The 14,634-nt window shown below is 38.7% G+C and overlaps 1 protein-coding gene across 1 annotated transcript in view; it reads left to right on the top strand.

The window, feature by feature from the left end:
* Nucleotides 1-14,634, top strand: part of LOC134626124 (protein phosphatase 1 regulatory subunit 29) — an 82,838-nt gene that overhangs the window by 10,442 nt on the left and 57,762 nt on the right. Inside the window, exon 2 of the mRNA XM_063471648.1 lies at nucleotides 13,810-13,975. The gene's annotated coding sequence lies outside the window, so the exon portion shown is untranslated. The remainder of the gene's footprint in view (nucleotides 1-13,809; nucleotides 13,976-14,634) is intronic.

Raw genomic sequence — 14,634 nt, forward strand, 5'->3', positions numbered from 1 at the left:
AAGCTTCCACGAACATACAGGCAAGTTTGATCAAACAAAACAGGACGCAGCCCACAGGTTTGTCACAGTTCACCTTCCAAGATCATTTTGAGTTTTGACTGAATGGCATTAATCCTGCAACTACACATCACAGAGTGCAGTGGCCAGATGGCATGGAGGCTTCGCTAGATAGACAGTTTCATCATTGAGAGAAATGCTGTTTAGATGTGGCAATAAGGTTTGGGAGGCCCAGAACATGAAGGGCCAAGCATAAGTCGATGCAACAGTTGCTCTTTTTGACATTTCACTTTTGCTTGGTGAGCAATTGATAAGTGTTTGTGGACAAGTTGTTGTCTTTCATCTAAACTCCATGCCAGCTATGAGGGAACACAGAAGTCTGATTTTGACCAGAAGAGTCACACCAAGTTTTGGGTGCAGCCCGTACGCAACTGATTTTACTCAAGCAACCTCCAGCAACCACATGCCAACCAGGCAGGGAACACACATTTTCTTGGTCGATTTCTAGGCCAGTGTGAATGAGGCCTAAGGTCTCACTAAATGAAATGTGATAACCCTTTGGGAGTTTGCCACAAAGCAAACAAGACTGAATATGCACTGATCTAATAAAGTGAAAATTAAACTGTATGGTCACAGATCACGAGTTCTGGGCATTACTCCACTAACAGCATCAAGATTTTACAGAATCCTCAGGATCTCTAGGTGGTAGGATACATTTAAACAAGACAAGAATCTGAAGCATATCACTAAAAAAACACAGAAGTGACTTCATGCTCTACTGCATTCAGGCATGGGTGAATGCAGTAGAGCATCTCTTGAAAGACCTGAAAATAGATGTTCCCTATTCAACCCAGATGAGTTTGAAATGTCAAGATGTTTTGAAGAAACTGCTGAGAGCAACATTTGCTAAGCTTCTAGGGTAATTCCTGAGACATGAGGTTGTCATTGATGCCAGCAGTACTTTAACCAATTACTCAATGAAGGGCCTGAATATGAGGGCAGCAATAGAGTTCAGAGACTGTACTTTTAAAGGAAAAATCCTATATGATTTAAATTTGGCTGATATCCCCTTTTAAAGTAGCGTCCTTGTGTAATTATAAACTGTTCCCAGCAATTCTGCTGTGCTTTGGATTGCTGCTGTTCTTTCAGATTTCCATTTGTAACATGCACTGGATTTCCTCCACTATGTGAAAATGACAACCGTTCAAAATGAAATTTATTTTGGGGATGAGGAAGAAATTTAAATCAACCCGATCTGGCAAATAGGCAGTGTTTTGAGGAACTACTGTGTTGATGGATTTAAAAACATTCTGTTAGCAGACACAATGTGGCACATGCCTTAGTTCAGGATGTTTTTGACAAATGTTCTCTAGTTCAGATGGCACAAAAATTGCAGTAAAGCTCAGCACTGGCAGTCTGTGGAAAAATTTGTAAATGTCAAAGAAAAAGATGAGAATGCATTTGGTCTTGCTCCTCACTTAATGCGCTTCCACTGGGCTTAGACAGAAGGGTGAATTCAGGTTTGTTTATACAGCTCCAAATAACAACAACAGTCACCTCAAAGCCCTTTCTACTGTAAGGTAAAGAAGCTACAGTATTCTGGAGAAACACCCAACAATCAAAAGACCCCATATGAGCTAGCACTTTGCAACGGTGGGAAGAAGAAACTGGCTTTTAACAGGAGTAAAACTCCAGCAGAAGCGAATCCTTTTCTGGTAGTTGTTGCTAATGATAATCATTTCCATGAAGGCAGACTCTGAGATTTTTCCTTTTTTAAAAAAAATACATTTACATGAAAAACTTGGCTTTTACATTGTCATTGTGGACACTATTTGTGGATTAGTGAGAAAAACAACAAATTAAATTGATTTTCGGATGAGTCGGAAGCTGTGGAAAACTTCCAAAGTGACTGTATTTTATGAAAAAAAATACTGAAACACGAAAAGCTCTGTTTGGACGGATCACCCATTGATGATTCTGGGAAGACCACTTCTAAATTGTTCCAGCGGATTAGAGATTAGATCATCCCCCACTAACCTGCAGCCTGCAAAAACCTGTAGGTACTTGTGGCTGCTTTTAGCTTTGAGCTTACAGATTTCCAGACATGAAAAAAAACCAAACAAAAAAACCCCCAACTCTGTATATCTTTGTGCCTTCATTCATAAAAAAGACTCATGTTCACATGCTTTCAGATTTACAGTTATGTTTTCTGGCTGAGAGTCTTCAGCTGTGGACTAATACAGAAATAAGTAATCAATAGTCAAACACTACCTTTCCTTTAGTCAATAATAATATTAATTGCGGTACATCCTCAGTTAAAACAAGCCAGGGAAAGTTCATTTGTTCTTCTTTTTCATTTTCCAGAGTCTAACACTGTTTTGTTTTGTTTTGCTGGTCTGTAGTCACAGAACCCACACAGACTCACTGCAGGCCCTGAATACAAGCAGACATAGGCTGTAAAATGTGCACAAAACTAAGCCAAATGCACATCACATAAACACAATGCATATGCATCCTCTTTGCTCTCCTAGGGTTTCAAATCATTTCACAAATGCTCACACTTAATCCACCAGCCAGGCAACAAAGGCTTAGATGTGTGTGTGTGTGTGTGTGTGTGTGTGTGTGTGTGTGTGTGTGTGTGTGTGTGTGTGTGTACGGGTTCGTACTATCCTGGTGGGGACCAAAATCTGACTTTTACTATCCTGGTGGGGACTTTCTGCACCGTGGGGACCAAAATCCAGGTCCCCTCGGGGTTGAAAGCAATTTTCACACTCAAAATGCGGTTTTACTGTCAGGGTTACAATTAGGTTATGGTTAGGTTTAGGGTAAGGGTTAGGGTTAGGCATTCATTTTTAATGGTTAGGGTTAGGGTAAGGGGCTAGGGAAAGCATTATGTCAATGGGATGTCCCCACGAGGATAGCAAACCAGACAGGTGTGTGTGTGTGTGTGTGTTGTGTATGTGACACTGTACTGTGCCATGGTTTATATGCATGGCACAGTCATGTCGTTTATACAGTCTCATACTTTTCTAAACAGCTTACATAATAAAAGTTATGAAGTAGTAGGCAAACTTTCACGATTTGGATATCAAAGATCTGAAGCATAAATAGATTTTTTTCTTAAAATCTAAATGTTTTTGTTTTTATTCAGCTGGAAATCCACTAGCTGCTTGAGCTGATGATGACAATGACTAAATATCTGTTCCTGCAGTTTGTTAGAGTTGCCTGAGGGAGTGAGAGAGTCAGTGTATATGTCTGAAAGCCTTGTCTTTTAGTATTATATTACATAATATATATCGCAACCACCCAAAATATCCATTATTGTAAAATTTCACAATTCACACTGATGCCAACCACCTTTCTTAAATTAAACTTGAGTCCAGTTTACATCAATAAAGGATGTTTTCATGATACTTCATATGTATTTGAGTTAATAATTCTTACCTGCCTTACCTCATACTTTTCTATAATGCTGTGGACGCAGCTATTTGTAAAGTGGAAAACTATCAGTGATAACACTACAGTTACTTATCAAACAATTATGCCGTTATTTGTATCCCATACATTTTTCAGTTGTCTTTGTTTCTTCTATACTGCCATTAGCCATCAAATGCTGCTTTTCAACAACTGCCAAACATTAGTCTGCACATCAGCTATGACAGAAATGGCAAAACAAGCAAAATATGCTCAGGAGTAGACATATGCACATCACTTTGTCTGATTGTTGCATGAAAAACAAGAACGTGACCAGAAATAGCTATCCTCTGTTGCAAACAAAATATCAACTCAATACAAGCACTGGCCAAAGAAATGTGATACATACAATTTCAGTTTGTACAGCAGAGCTGCGATTAACACATTTTTATGTCAGGTGGTCTTTGGGCAGGTTTTCAGCAGTTTTGCTGTTGGTGGATTGTACACACTCCTTAAAAGTAGATTTGTGTTGAAATCAAGGTCATGTTAGGTGATCCTAATGCTGCAAAGTAATGTAATGAGTAGTGTAAAGAACTGATTCCTATATAAAGTAAATAGAGAAATGCACTTCTGCTTGGTTGCAACACTGCTCAATGTGTAATGAAAAACCTGATTTATTGTATGCAGGTGCAAAAATGTCCTGACATTATACTACTAAGTTAGTTTAAAAGGTTTTTTTAAAAATAGGTTTTCTTTCTTCTTACATTTTGTTTATTCTCTATTTATCAGTTCACCTGCTTTCTCTTGTCAAACGCACAGATCCGTTAATTTCTTCTTCCTTGGACGCCTTTTAAAGCTGTTGTCAAATCAGATTTGAAAAGCTAGCACTCGATGTCATGCTTTATATCGACAATGAAAATGTATCTTTAGAAATGCATATTGTTGGACTTCAATTTTAAATCAGTTAAGTTTAATTCAATTCAGATTCATTTATGTAGCCCCAACAGCAGTGCCCTGTCTTTATGCTAATAATAGAAATATTACAGAGATTTTTTTCTTAGAGAAAAAATGCAGTATATTAAATATTATCTACAATTTTATTAGATTAAAAACTTACTATAAGGACCAAAAACAAAAAGAGATTTTATTAAACTGCTACATTTTGCTGTAAATTGATTCCACATGCTTCTGCAACTATTTATTATCAATAAGAGTAACCTCTACTACTCAAAGATGAGTAATTGTATTGTGTATATGTTTAGGGGTTTTATTGTGAATAGCTTCGGACAGAAAGAGCACGTGCATAGGACATATCTTGCATATTGTTGCAAAGCCTAATTGGAATTTAGAGAGATTCCAAGGGGTAGATCTAGTAGCCAATAAGGAGTATTGCTTTTTTCTGGCCCTCTTATGAGTTTTCTTAGTTTCCCAGAAAGGCAGCTATCAGGATTTGTCTAATGCTGAATATAGGTAGGAAATTCATGGGTAGCAGACTTGAGGCACTGGTGTAGCAGATTGGCAGGTGGTTGGCCAGGAGGAGGAATAGGAAAAAGCAGCAGGATAGCAGGCTAGAGGCTAGCTCAGGAAAAGGCCTAGGAAAAGGGTGAAGGCTAGTCAGGTGGATAAGTTTAGTCATTCTTCCACACTTAGACAGGTTTAATGAGTGCTTTTTAAAAAAAATATAAATTGATTTATTTTTACAATAATTATAATTATGACCTCAGTATATCACAGATCAACACTCCTAACGCTTTACAGACAAACTATATACAGTACACATAGACATATATGCTGCTGATAGACATGGATGACATACAGCATATTAGAGTTCCCAAGATTCTCAGAAGGGGAAATAAAACACTCATGCAAAATATCCAACACATCTCAATAGGTACGAAAAGTACTGAGTGTGTAATTGGCATGCAAAGAACAAAGTAGTGTGTTTTCTGATATCAAGGCTTTATTCAATCTTTTGACACAGTATATCACTCCTTGTCATCCTTTCATCACTCTGTCTCTCCTTTTCTCTCATTTTTCTCTGTCTCCCCTGCCTTTAGCTCTGCAGTCAGAGGCCTCTGTGGCAGATTTTGCCCAGCAGTACTAAGGACACATGTGCCTTGAAGGAAAGACAGACAAACACACAGATGGGTGGGTCGTGAGGATAGACAGTGTTTGTTTGAAGCTCAGTTTCAGTCTTTTCTCATTCTCAGTCAGTCCCATTCGTGGTGTAGTCTAGGAAGACGTGGGAACAGTATTCATTTACTGGGCTTTTGTAGTTATGATTAAATTAAATGTTCTTTGATAATTCTGTTCTTACAGCAAAAATACTATGTAGTACTCATGTATGTTTTATTTCTCTTTTTTCTTTTTTCCCCTTTTACTTTGCATTAAAAAGTTGTATATACACACTGTGGGATAATTAATCTTGAAACAAGAAGGCTGAAAGTTATGCCTGACTTTCACATCATTATCTAACCATTTGCGACACATTTACCAGATGTGGCCTCCTTCACACCTTCAGCTTAGTTAGCTCACCTGCTTCCCCCCAAATTTATGACCTTCGTTGTGAGTCATTCGATGCTGAACCCAGTCTTTGTTTACAGCCTCAATTTCTTGCCTTGCAGGGTGCTTATTATCATGAAACAGCAAACGACCTAAATACTGGCAGAGTGAAGATTTTGATACTTTTAGGTCAAATAGTTGTTTTCATATTCAGCTTCCACTTCATTAGGTACACCTGTCCAACGGCTCATTAATATAAATATGTAATCAGCCAATGACACAACAGCAGCTTAGGTTAGTGGCATGTAGACACAATCAAGATGACCTACTGAAGTTCAAACTGAGCTGGGATTTTCCCACAAAACCAGAGAATGTCAGAAAAAGAAATACTATGCTGTAAGCAGCAGTTCTTTTGCCAGAAAATGCCTGGTTGCTGCAAAAGGTCAGAGTAGAATGGCCAGACTGCCTCAAGCTGATAGGAAGGGAAAAATAATTCAAATAACCACTTATCACAACCAAGGCATGTGGAATAGCACCTCTGAAAGCACAATGATCCTTGAAGCACATCTGGCAGCAGCAGAAGACCACATACCTCTCTCATACTGTATTTATTTCTGTATAAAAATATTGTATTCTCATTTATCTGCTCGGTGGCTGTGTTACACATTTAAATGCAGCAAAGCGCTTGGATGAATTTCAAGCATAATTAGACATTTTTTATTGCTTGCAACCACCAAAAAATTACATAGATCATAATCTGGCATCTCTCACATCATCAAGACGCTGTGTCAAGTTAATTAGGACATGTCTTTATGCTAAGATGGTGATAGAGAGGTCAACACTTTTGTCTGAATTTAGACAAACCGAAGTATTGTAACAGCAACATTTACAGAAACAACCCACTGTAACGGCTGACTCATAAGATTAATGAAACCTTGTCAAAGACAAAGACAGCATTAAATCCTTTGTAGAGTTCATGGATGAAACTTTATGTAAAGTCTTTGGAGCAGCTATGGTTGGTTAACACTTTACAGTTTCTTTATGCTCACGTAACAATGACGAGCAAGTTAGACCCCAAAAATTAACTAAAAAAGGATTCAAATCTATTTTAAATCAACAGATTTTAAATAAAATAGTCAAGATACATTCGAAGAGCAGTTGAAGAGCAGACTTACAGCATAAATTCACATCAAATGTAATTGACTAATTCACTCGAAAGATGTTTCATGGAGAGATGTGGGAAATTCTTTTGTTGTTTCTTAATTAATGAAGTGGTTAAAAGGTCTGGAGATGTCAATGGCAATTTTATTTTCATTACAAGCAAACTCAATTGGAGATGAGTCAAGGGGTATAATTTGGAAGCAAGGAGCTCTTAATGCAAGTGAAACATACTCAGACTGCAAAACAATATAAACCATCATAGAGAGAACATCGGGGACATTAAATGTGGCCAGTTCTTACATTCTGAGAAAGAAAGCACTGGTGATCTCAGGAACACAAAAGACCTGAGTGTTCAGTGAAGAAACAGTCATAGATAATTGCAGGGTCTCCTGTGCTGGAGAAAAAGCTCTTCACAGCATCCAGCTGGAAGCCGCCCCCCCAGCTCTGAAACCATATTCTTTCAACAGATGATGCAAAGATGAACCAAAATGTGGGTGTGCAGATATATGTAACATAACGGTAAGATCTGAGAAAAAAAGTGCATGGCATGCTCGGTTTCCAGTGACACTGGGCCTCTGGTATTTATAAATGATTTGAAAAGAAGACAACTAGAACTAGGATAAATTCTACAATTTGTATGGATTCTTTCTCCTCAGATTTAACCAATTACAGTAGATATATTTGATAGAGCTTTACAGTATAATGCAGATAATGAGCAAAAGCATTCCATGAAAGCGCCTCAGGTGGAAATGGAATATTCTGCATTGGATGAGTCTGACACCTGAGCTCATTCAAATGAGCGTGCAATTCAGTGGTGAAAACCAAACAAGAAACAATAAAAACAAGAAATAAATAGATAGATCAAATGATTTTGTTCTATTCCAACTTTAAAAAATAAAAACAAACCAAAAAAACAGAAACACGAAAAAGTTGCTTTGACAACCGTAAGTGATTTAATTTGCCATCTCTTACACACAGAACAATTTCAAATGATCTTGACACAACAACACAAGATGTAATGTATGTATATTTCACCTGCAATTACCCAGAACAACCACATTTAATATACCCTACCTTTGATCACTACTCTTCCCCCCCACCGTTCTCTACCATTTGTGTCTCATTCTCCTAACCTCTTAACTTCTAAACTCCTTTTTTCCCCCTCTTCTTATCCCCAGCACCTCATGAGTCCTTTCCCGTCATCATTGTTATACTCTTTGTCTACTTGCTGGTTAATTACTCTTAATGCAAAGAACTGAGTAACACATGGGCAAACACAGAGACATAGCCTCCCACAAACGGGAGATTCTGTAACCCATTTGTGTAACCCACCCATGGACCCATGAGAGGCAGTGGGAGCTATAAAAATGCTGACTGCACACAGCTATGAATATAGTTTAGTTTACATCTGTGCTTTGGACGGCTTCATTTCCAACCTTCTCAGTGTGTCAGCAGCTGCTTTTCTTTGATGTGATTATGGGTGGGAGAGTGAGAGAAAGCTTGACAAGAAGAGACACTGGTATGTAAGGAAAAAGAGTCAACTCTGCAGTAATCTTAGCCAAATAGCTCCAATTCTCTTTCTGGCCTTGTGTCTAGCTCGCTGAACTAGTATAAATGATTTTTTTGACACAGTAATGTGTATTAAGTATTAGAGCTGGGCAATGAATTAATTAATTGTTTCATTTTTTTTGTTTTTAAAGTCATTAATACACTGCACCCACCAAGCCACCCTGTACTTTATGTACTGTGCCTTTAAAACGTACTACCATGTTTATTGTCACATGACTCTATCCAATCCACATTGTGAAGGAAAACTCCAATACTGAGGCGACTGTGCAACTCCAGCAGCTTGTAGCAAATAGAAACGCTGTGTCTGTTGTTTTGGCACATTTTTGGCTTAAGTACACACAACACAGACAAGAAAGCCGAAAACTGAACCAAAGGTAATACCACCAGTTGTTTACAATATTTGGAACGGGCTCAAATCACTAAAGAAAATATCCCAGATTTAGTCTGTAAGCATATTGACAGTACAAACCTGTTGAAGTAAATTAATAAATGAAAATACATCAAAATATATAACTGATGCTGAGAGACAAGTACATGCTTAGTTTACACTAACTCAAATCATTTGTTGTTCACATGAAAATAATGGATTTGGTTTAAACGTCTTTGCTTATTTTATATGAATTTTGAACTTGAAGGCGTCAGACTTCACCCATTCAATTATAATGGTTTAGTATCACTACCAATAGATAAACTCACTTTTACTACATTAACTGATAATTATATTTCTAATAAAAACTCCACTGTTGATCAATCACAGTACACACAGAGTTATCACCACAGGCCAAAGATGGAAAAGTCACCAGCATCACCACAAGGCCACACTTCACTGGCTGGCTGAGCAGGTCGCACCACTGAGATGTGTCGCTGTGAACAGTGGTTCCCCGCTCACAGCTGAGGTGTTTCCTGGACGAAAACCAAGGGCAAGATAGTGCAAGATAGTACTGTTTATTTGCAGTTTATGCATCAAAACGTGCAATAAACGTGATATGTTGGAAAACATTTCGAGAGATATTGCAATCAGTGATGTTCTAAACAGTGAAACCCGAAAAACATTGCATTAAGGCCAAACATATCCACTTTGGTCTCAGCTTTCCAAAGGAGTTCCAGAAGTTTTGGTTTGCTCAGATGCAACTTTGCAAACTTAATTTGTGCTGCCATGTTCTTTTTAAAGAAAACAGGCTTTCACCAGGCAACCCTTACAAACGAGCCATATTTCTTCAGTCCTTTTTATAATTGTACTGCTGTGGACATTTAATATGCTAACCAACTAACTAGCTAAGATGTAGCTCTTGGATTTTAATTTAGTTTTTGCTGTTTCTTTGAGCATGGCAAGGCCTGACCTTGGAGCAAACTTAAAATTATTTGAAAATTTGTTTATTGGTTCCGAGATTACAAGCAGCGTTTGCTTCTCTAAGACCACTGATGTCCTAAGTCTAAGTCCTGATGTCTTTCTTCCTTGGCATTGTGCTAAAACACAGCTCAGTGCTCCAGATGAGCGTCCTGCTAAGCCTTCTGCTTTTATAGAGGTGCTCACAGTTGCTCATGATCAATTATTCAATCCATTTGATTAGCAGCGCCTGGTTGCCGCTCACGCTCTTAATTGCTATGGAAGCAGTAAGGGTAGATTTACTTGTTTACAGTATTGCATTGAGTCCTGTGGAAACTTTCTTTTTTCTGTTAGTGTCTTTGCTTTACTTCATGCTTTGCTATTGTGGTTAACATTTAAAGTTGTTACTGACTGCAACATGGAAGGCTGTTCAATGAAAGCACAATTGAAAAGTATTATTCTCTGGGGGGAAAAAAAGAAACATTGTAAACATCTACCAATTTCTGCCTCTACAAACATAGAGACAAACTCAGAGTTTCAGGCATTTATGGCTATTAGTCTCTGACAACTTGGACAGTAACCTGAAAGTCTCACTAAAGGGCATTTCACTAGAAAAAGTTGTAGTTTATAAAACAGAAGTGGTTTAGTACATATGGATAATATTTGACATGAAAGCAGAACTCTGGCGTGCCACTTGGAAAATGTTGGAATCTGTGTTTTAGTATTGCAAACACAACACGACATTTCCAGTGTGTTTTTTGGGGCTTATTTTTTTAGCACATCAAATAAATAACACTTTTCATAGAAATGCTACTTAGTGACAGACAAATCAGAATCTGATAACGTGGGTCTATACACTGTTCCAGCATCTCAAAACATAATCTGTGAAACAGAAGGAGATCACTTGCTTTCATAATATTTGTCACTCTTTTTGTGCTTACTTTAGTTTAGATAAATGAAGATAATGAAAAAGTAATGAAGGAATTGAATTGACTCCGTACTCTGTACACAGAGTAACTAACAATAAAATACAACGAAGTTTAAAGGTTTGCATCACTGAGCTGCTTAATTAACATAGCTTTTTCTTTCCAGTCCATCTCATTATCTTCTGTAAAGTCTTTGACACACCATAGTTTAGGAATTCCTTGTTAATTATCCTTAAATAATGATAATTTCTGTCCTCAATCATTCCTGACTTGCTCTTCAGAAATTTGCACCAGTTGTTAAAGTCAAAATGTTGTCCGTGTGTTTATGTGTTTGTTGCTCTGTGACTGCACTCATGTCCCTTGCAAGTATATCATGCGCAGAGTGAGAGCTAATAGGATGTGTTGTCCTCAGCATGCATGCATTTTCATGAGGCATGAGCTCCTGCCTTATCTCATGCCCATCCCTACTTACTGTGCTCAGTAATGTTCATGTCTAATCTGATGATATTTCTCCATTCAAGTTGAAAAGGAGAAACAGGATCAGTCGAGTATTATTGCTAAAAATGAGATGCCCTGCTCTGCTCACTGTGGGGCAGCTAGCACAGACTCTCCCTAACTGATTTAGACTGTCTGTGTGGATGTCTGTGCTTGTGTTTGTCAGGGAAAGGGTGACAGTGCCGAAGGGAGAGAGAGCGAGAGTGAAGGAGAGAGATAAAGAAAGGCACAGAAGCAAAGAGAGAGGCCTTGGAGAGAGGAAAAGAAGTATGTCAATTTCTCTGACAGTTATTTGCACAAATTGTTCATAGATAGGTGTTGTGTATTGATGACTGGAGGTATGTTGTGACAGGTGTCCTGCACTGTGACTGAAACAGAAGATAGGTAGCATCTCATTATATATATAGTAATACTTACAGATGGAGCCATCTGCCACCTTGTAGCCATCAGCTATTATTGCCATCATTATTGTCACTCTAGTTGTCTGCCCTGGTGATGCTAATTAGAGTAAACCACAGCAGCTGAAATAGTGAGCAAAGGTCAATAGAAGAGAAAGAGGGAGAGGAAGACAAATAGTGAAAGAATGAGAGTGAGGAGAGAAAAAGCAATATATAGAGCAGTGACATAGATTCCTCCTCTGTTGGCCTCTTTTTTCATGGCCTCATGATGGAAGGGTTTGTGTGCTTGAGTGATCCCAGGAGCTACTATTTTGTTCATGACATTTTGCCCCTGGGAAGATCTCCCAAGGCAAACTTATCATGAGTGAGGAGCCAGACTAAGACGGCAAGACTACGGGACTAAGTTACCCTGTCAAGGACAGGGTTAACAGGGCTCACACCCTTGACTCATACCTGGGGTAGGGGCTTGAGAGCAGGCACTTGATGCCCAGGACTTAGCCGTGCCCAGCAGTGCATAGTCTTCCAATGGGCCCACCATATGTCATAGGGATTTGAGCAATGTGAAATGAGCAACTGTCTGGCAGTCCAATCCCTGGATGTAAAAACTGGCTCCTGCTATATGGAATGCCACCTCTCTGGCTAGATATAGTCTGGCTCACTTCAACACATGGCTTATGTTCTGGAACAAGTCTCCTAGAAAGGGGCTGGACTCTACTGCAATCTAGGATTGCCCCTAGCTCTGTTTCTGTATATTGGGGATTTCCCTGGACGATGAGAGTTTTAAATTTTTTTTCCATGTGCCTTTGGATTTGTGAACTGGTCCTGTATGTTGTTTGAGTCTATGCAACCAAATGAGCACCACACAGCCACACCTTCTTGCCATTGTCCTGCCAGGGGACATCCATATGCACTTGGACAATAACAGTGAAACCTGAGGGTTGTGGAACACTGGACCAGTTCTTTATCATCTCAAGGATATTTGAGGGAGTTTGGGAGTTTGCCCAAGTACATGTACAAGGGTAGCAGGTACACATCTCTGCTATGTGTAGATGTGATTCTGTTGGCTTCATTTTTCAACCTAGTGTGAATCAACTGGGATGAGAATTACTCTCTCCAAGTCTGAGGAAATGGTTTTCAGCTGGAAAATGGGGGCGCTACTGCTGCAAATGTAGGAGTTTATGCAACTTGTTCACAAGTAAGGGCAGAGTGAGAAGTGAAATTGAGAGACTGATATGTTGAGGTAGAAAGTGCAGCATAAAAGTGAAGATGTTTGTTTACTGGTCAGTCTGCATTCCTACCCTCACCTTTGACACCCACCTCAGCTTTGGGTAGTGACTAAAAGAATGAGATCATGGATGAACTTTCTATAAATGGTGATGTGCTTTCGGCATATCATGATGGGAGGAGGCCCGGGGCAAACCCAGGACACACTGTCTTGGTCTAGTGTGATCGGGGAGAGGGCGGTCTGCTGACATCACAAACTACACCCAGATACATGGTGGAAAATGGGTGGATGGATAGATGACCTTATTCTATCTGTCTCACCTGAGTTTCACATTAAGTCTAATCATCAGCATTGCCAACCCCTTTCTTTTAAAATGTATTTTAAAATCCATCAGTGCTGAGTGATCCAGTGTTTATGTATATTTTTCCAATCTTCCTTTTTAAAGATGGATATAGTTTACCAGAAGATATTTCTTTATAACGCCATTTCAATCTGTTTAATCCTGTGCAGTTTATTGCGATTCATATCAGCATTCATCTTTACTTACCATAATGAATAAATGGTAATAAACATCATTAGTAAATTTAATGAAGTAGTGACAGTGCGCAATGAATTTAATGAAGTAACAGCAATGCACTCTGCTTTTAATTCACCTGTTAAAGAACATGATTTAAAAATGGCTTTAACAAAGTAAAGGATTTTTGCAATGAGAGGGTTTTTTTATTGTAAAATACTGTTAGAGATGATAGTCGTGTTTAACTCCAGTTTTTTTATTTGTATTTCTTTTGAATGCAGCTCCAGGTCAAGAGTCTTCTCTAGAATAATCCTGGCAGAACCGCTGAGGATCCGCAGAACGAAGAGCAAAGCGCGTAAGAAGATCTTCATAAATGCAAATCAAGAAGAGGAGCTTCTTTGTGTTGAAATCAACACTTAAAGAGTGGACAACAAATACTGGAAACAGGTAGGTGTTAAAAATCTTTCTAAAGCATAGTGTGTTCAGGCAGAGAAAGACATAAAGATGACGTTGCTTTTCATTTGTCACATGTATATGAAAACGTGCCTACATAGTGAATTACATACATGCTACAATCTTAAGAAATAAAACCAACCTGTCACAAGCTTCTGCCCAGTTGTGTGTTTCAGTGTGTGTGTGTGTGTGTGTGTGTGTGTGTGTGTGTGTGTGCGTGTGTGTGTTTTGTGTGTGGCATACAACTTGGCATTAGGGCGAAAGCATTCTTTAGTGTCTTAACAAGCATATATTATGCCATCTTTTTCCGCTTTTATTGCACTTATTTTACTGGCAACACTGTAATTAACGTTGGCAGTGTTTCACTTACCACAGTTATTATATTCTGCATGTGCATACGTGAGTGTACTGTGTGTATGTACATGTCAGGCACAGATAAAGTCAAAGAAGTAATTGTTGTAATTATTTCTTTTCCGATCACCCCTTCCCGACTTTGTTAATGTTAGTGAAATTCCTGAGCCTCTTGAGACAGATGTAATGCAGAGTAACGGCGCTCAGTTCAACCACCTTTCTATTCATGAAGTGACATTTCAGCGCCATTTTATGGTGCTCATATGTCATTAAGTTAATTACTATTGTCAGGAAGAGACTCG

Source organism: Pelmatolapia mariae, linkage group LG4 (assembly GCF_036321145.2).
Source record: "Pelmatolapia mariae isolate MD_Pm_ZW linkage group LG4, Pm_UMD_F_2, whole genome shotgun sequence".
NCBI lineage: Eukaryota > Metazoa > Chordata > Actinopteri > Cichliformes > Cichlidae > Pelmatolapia > Pelmatolapia mariae.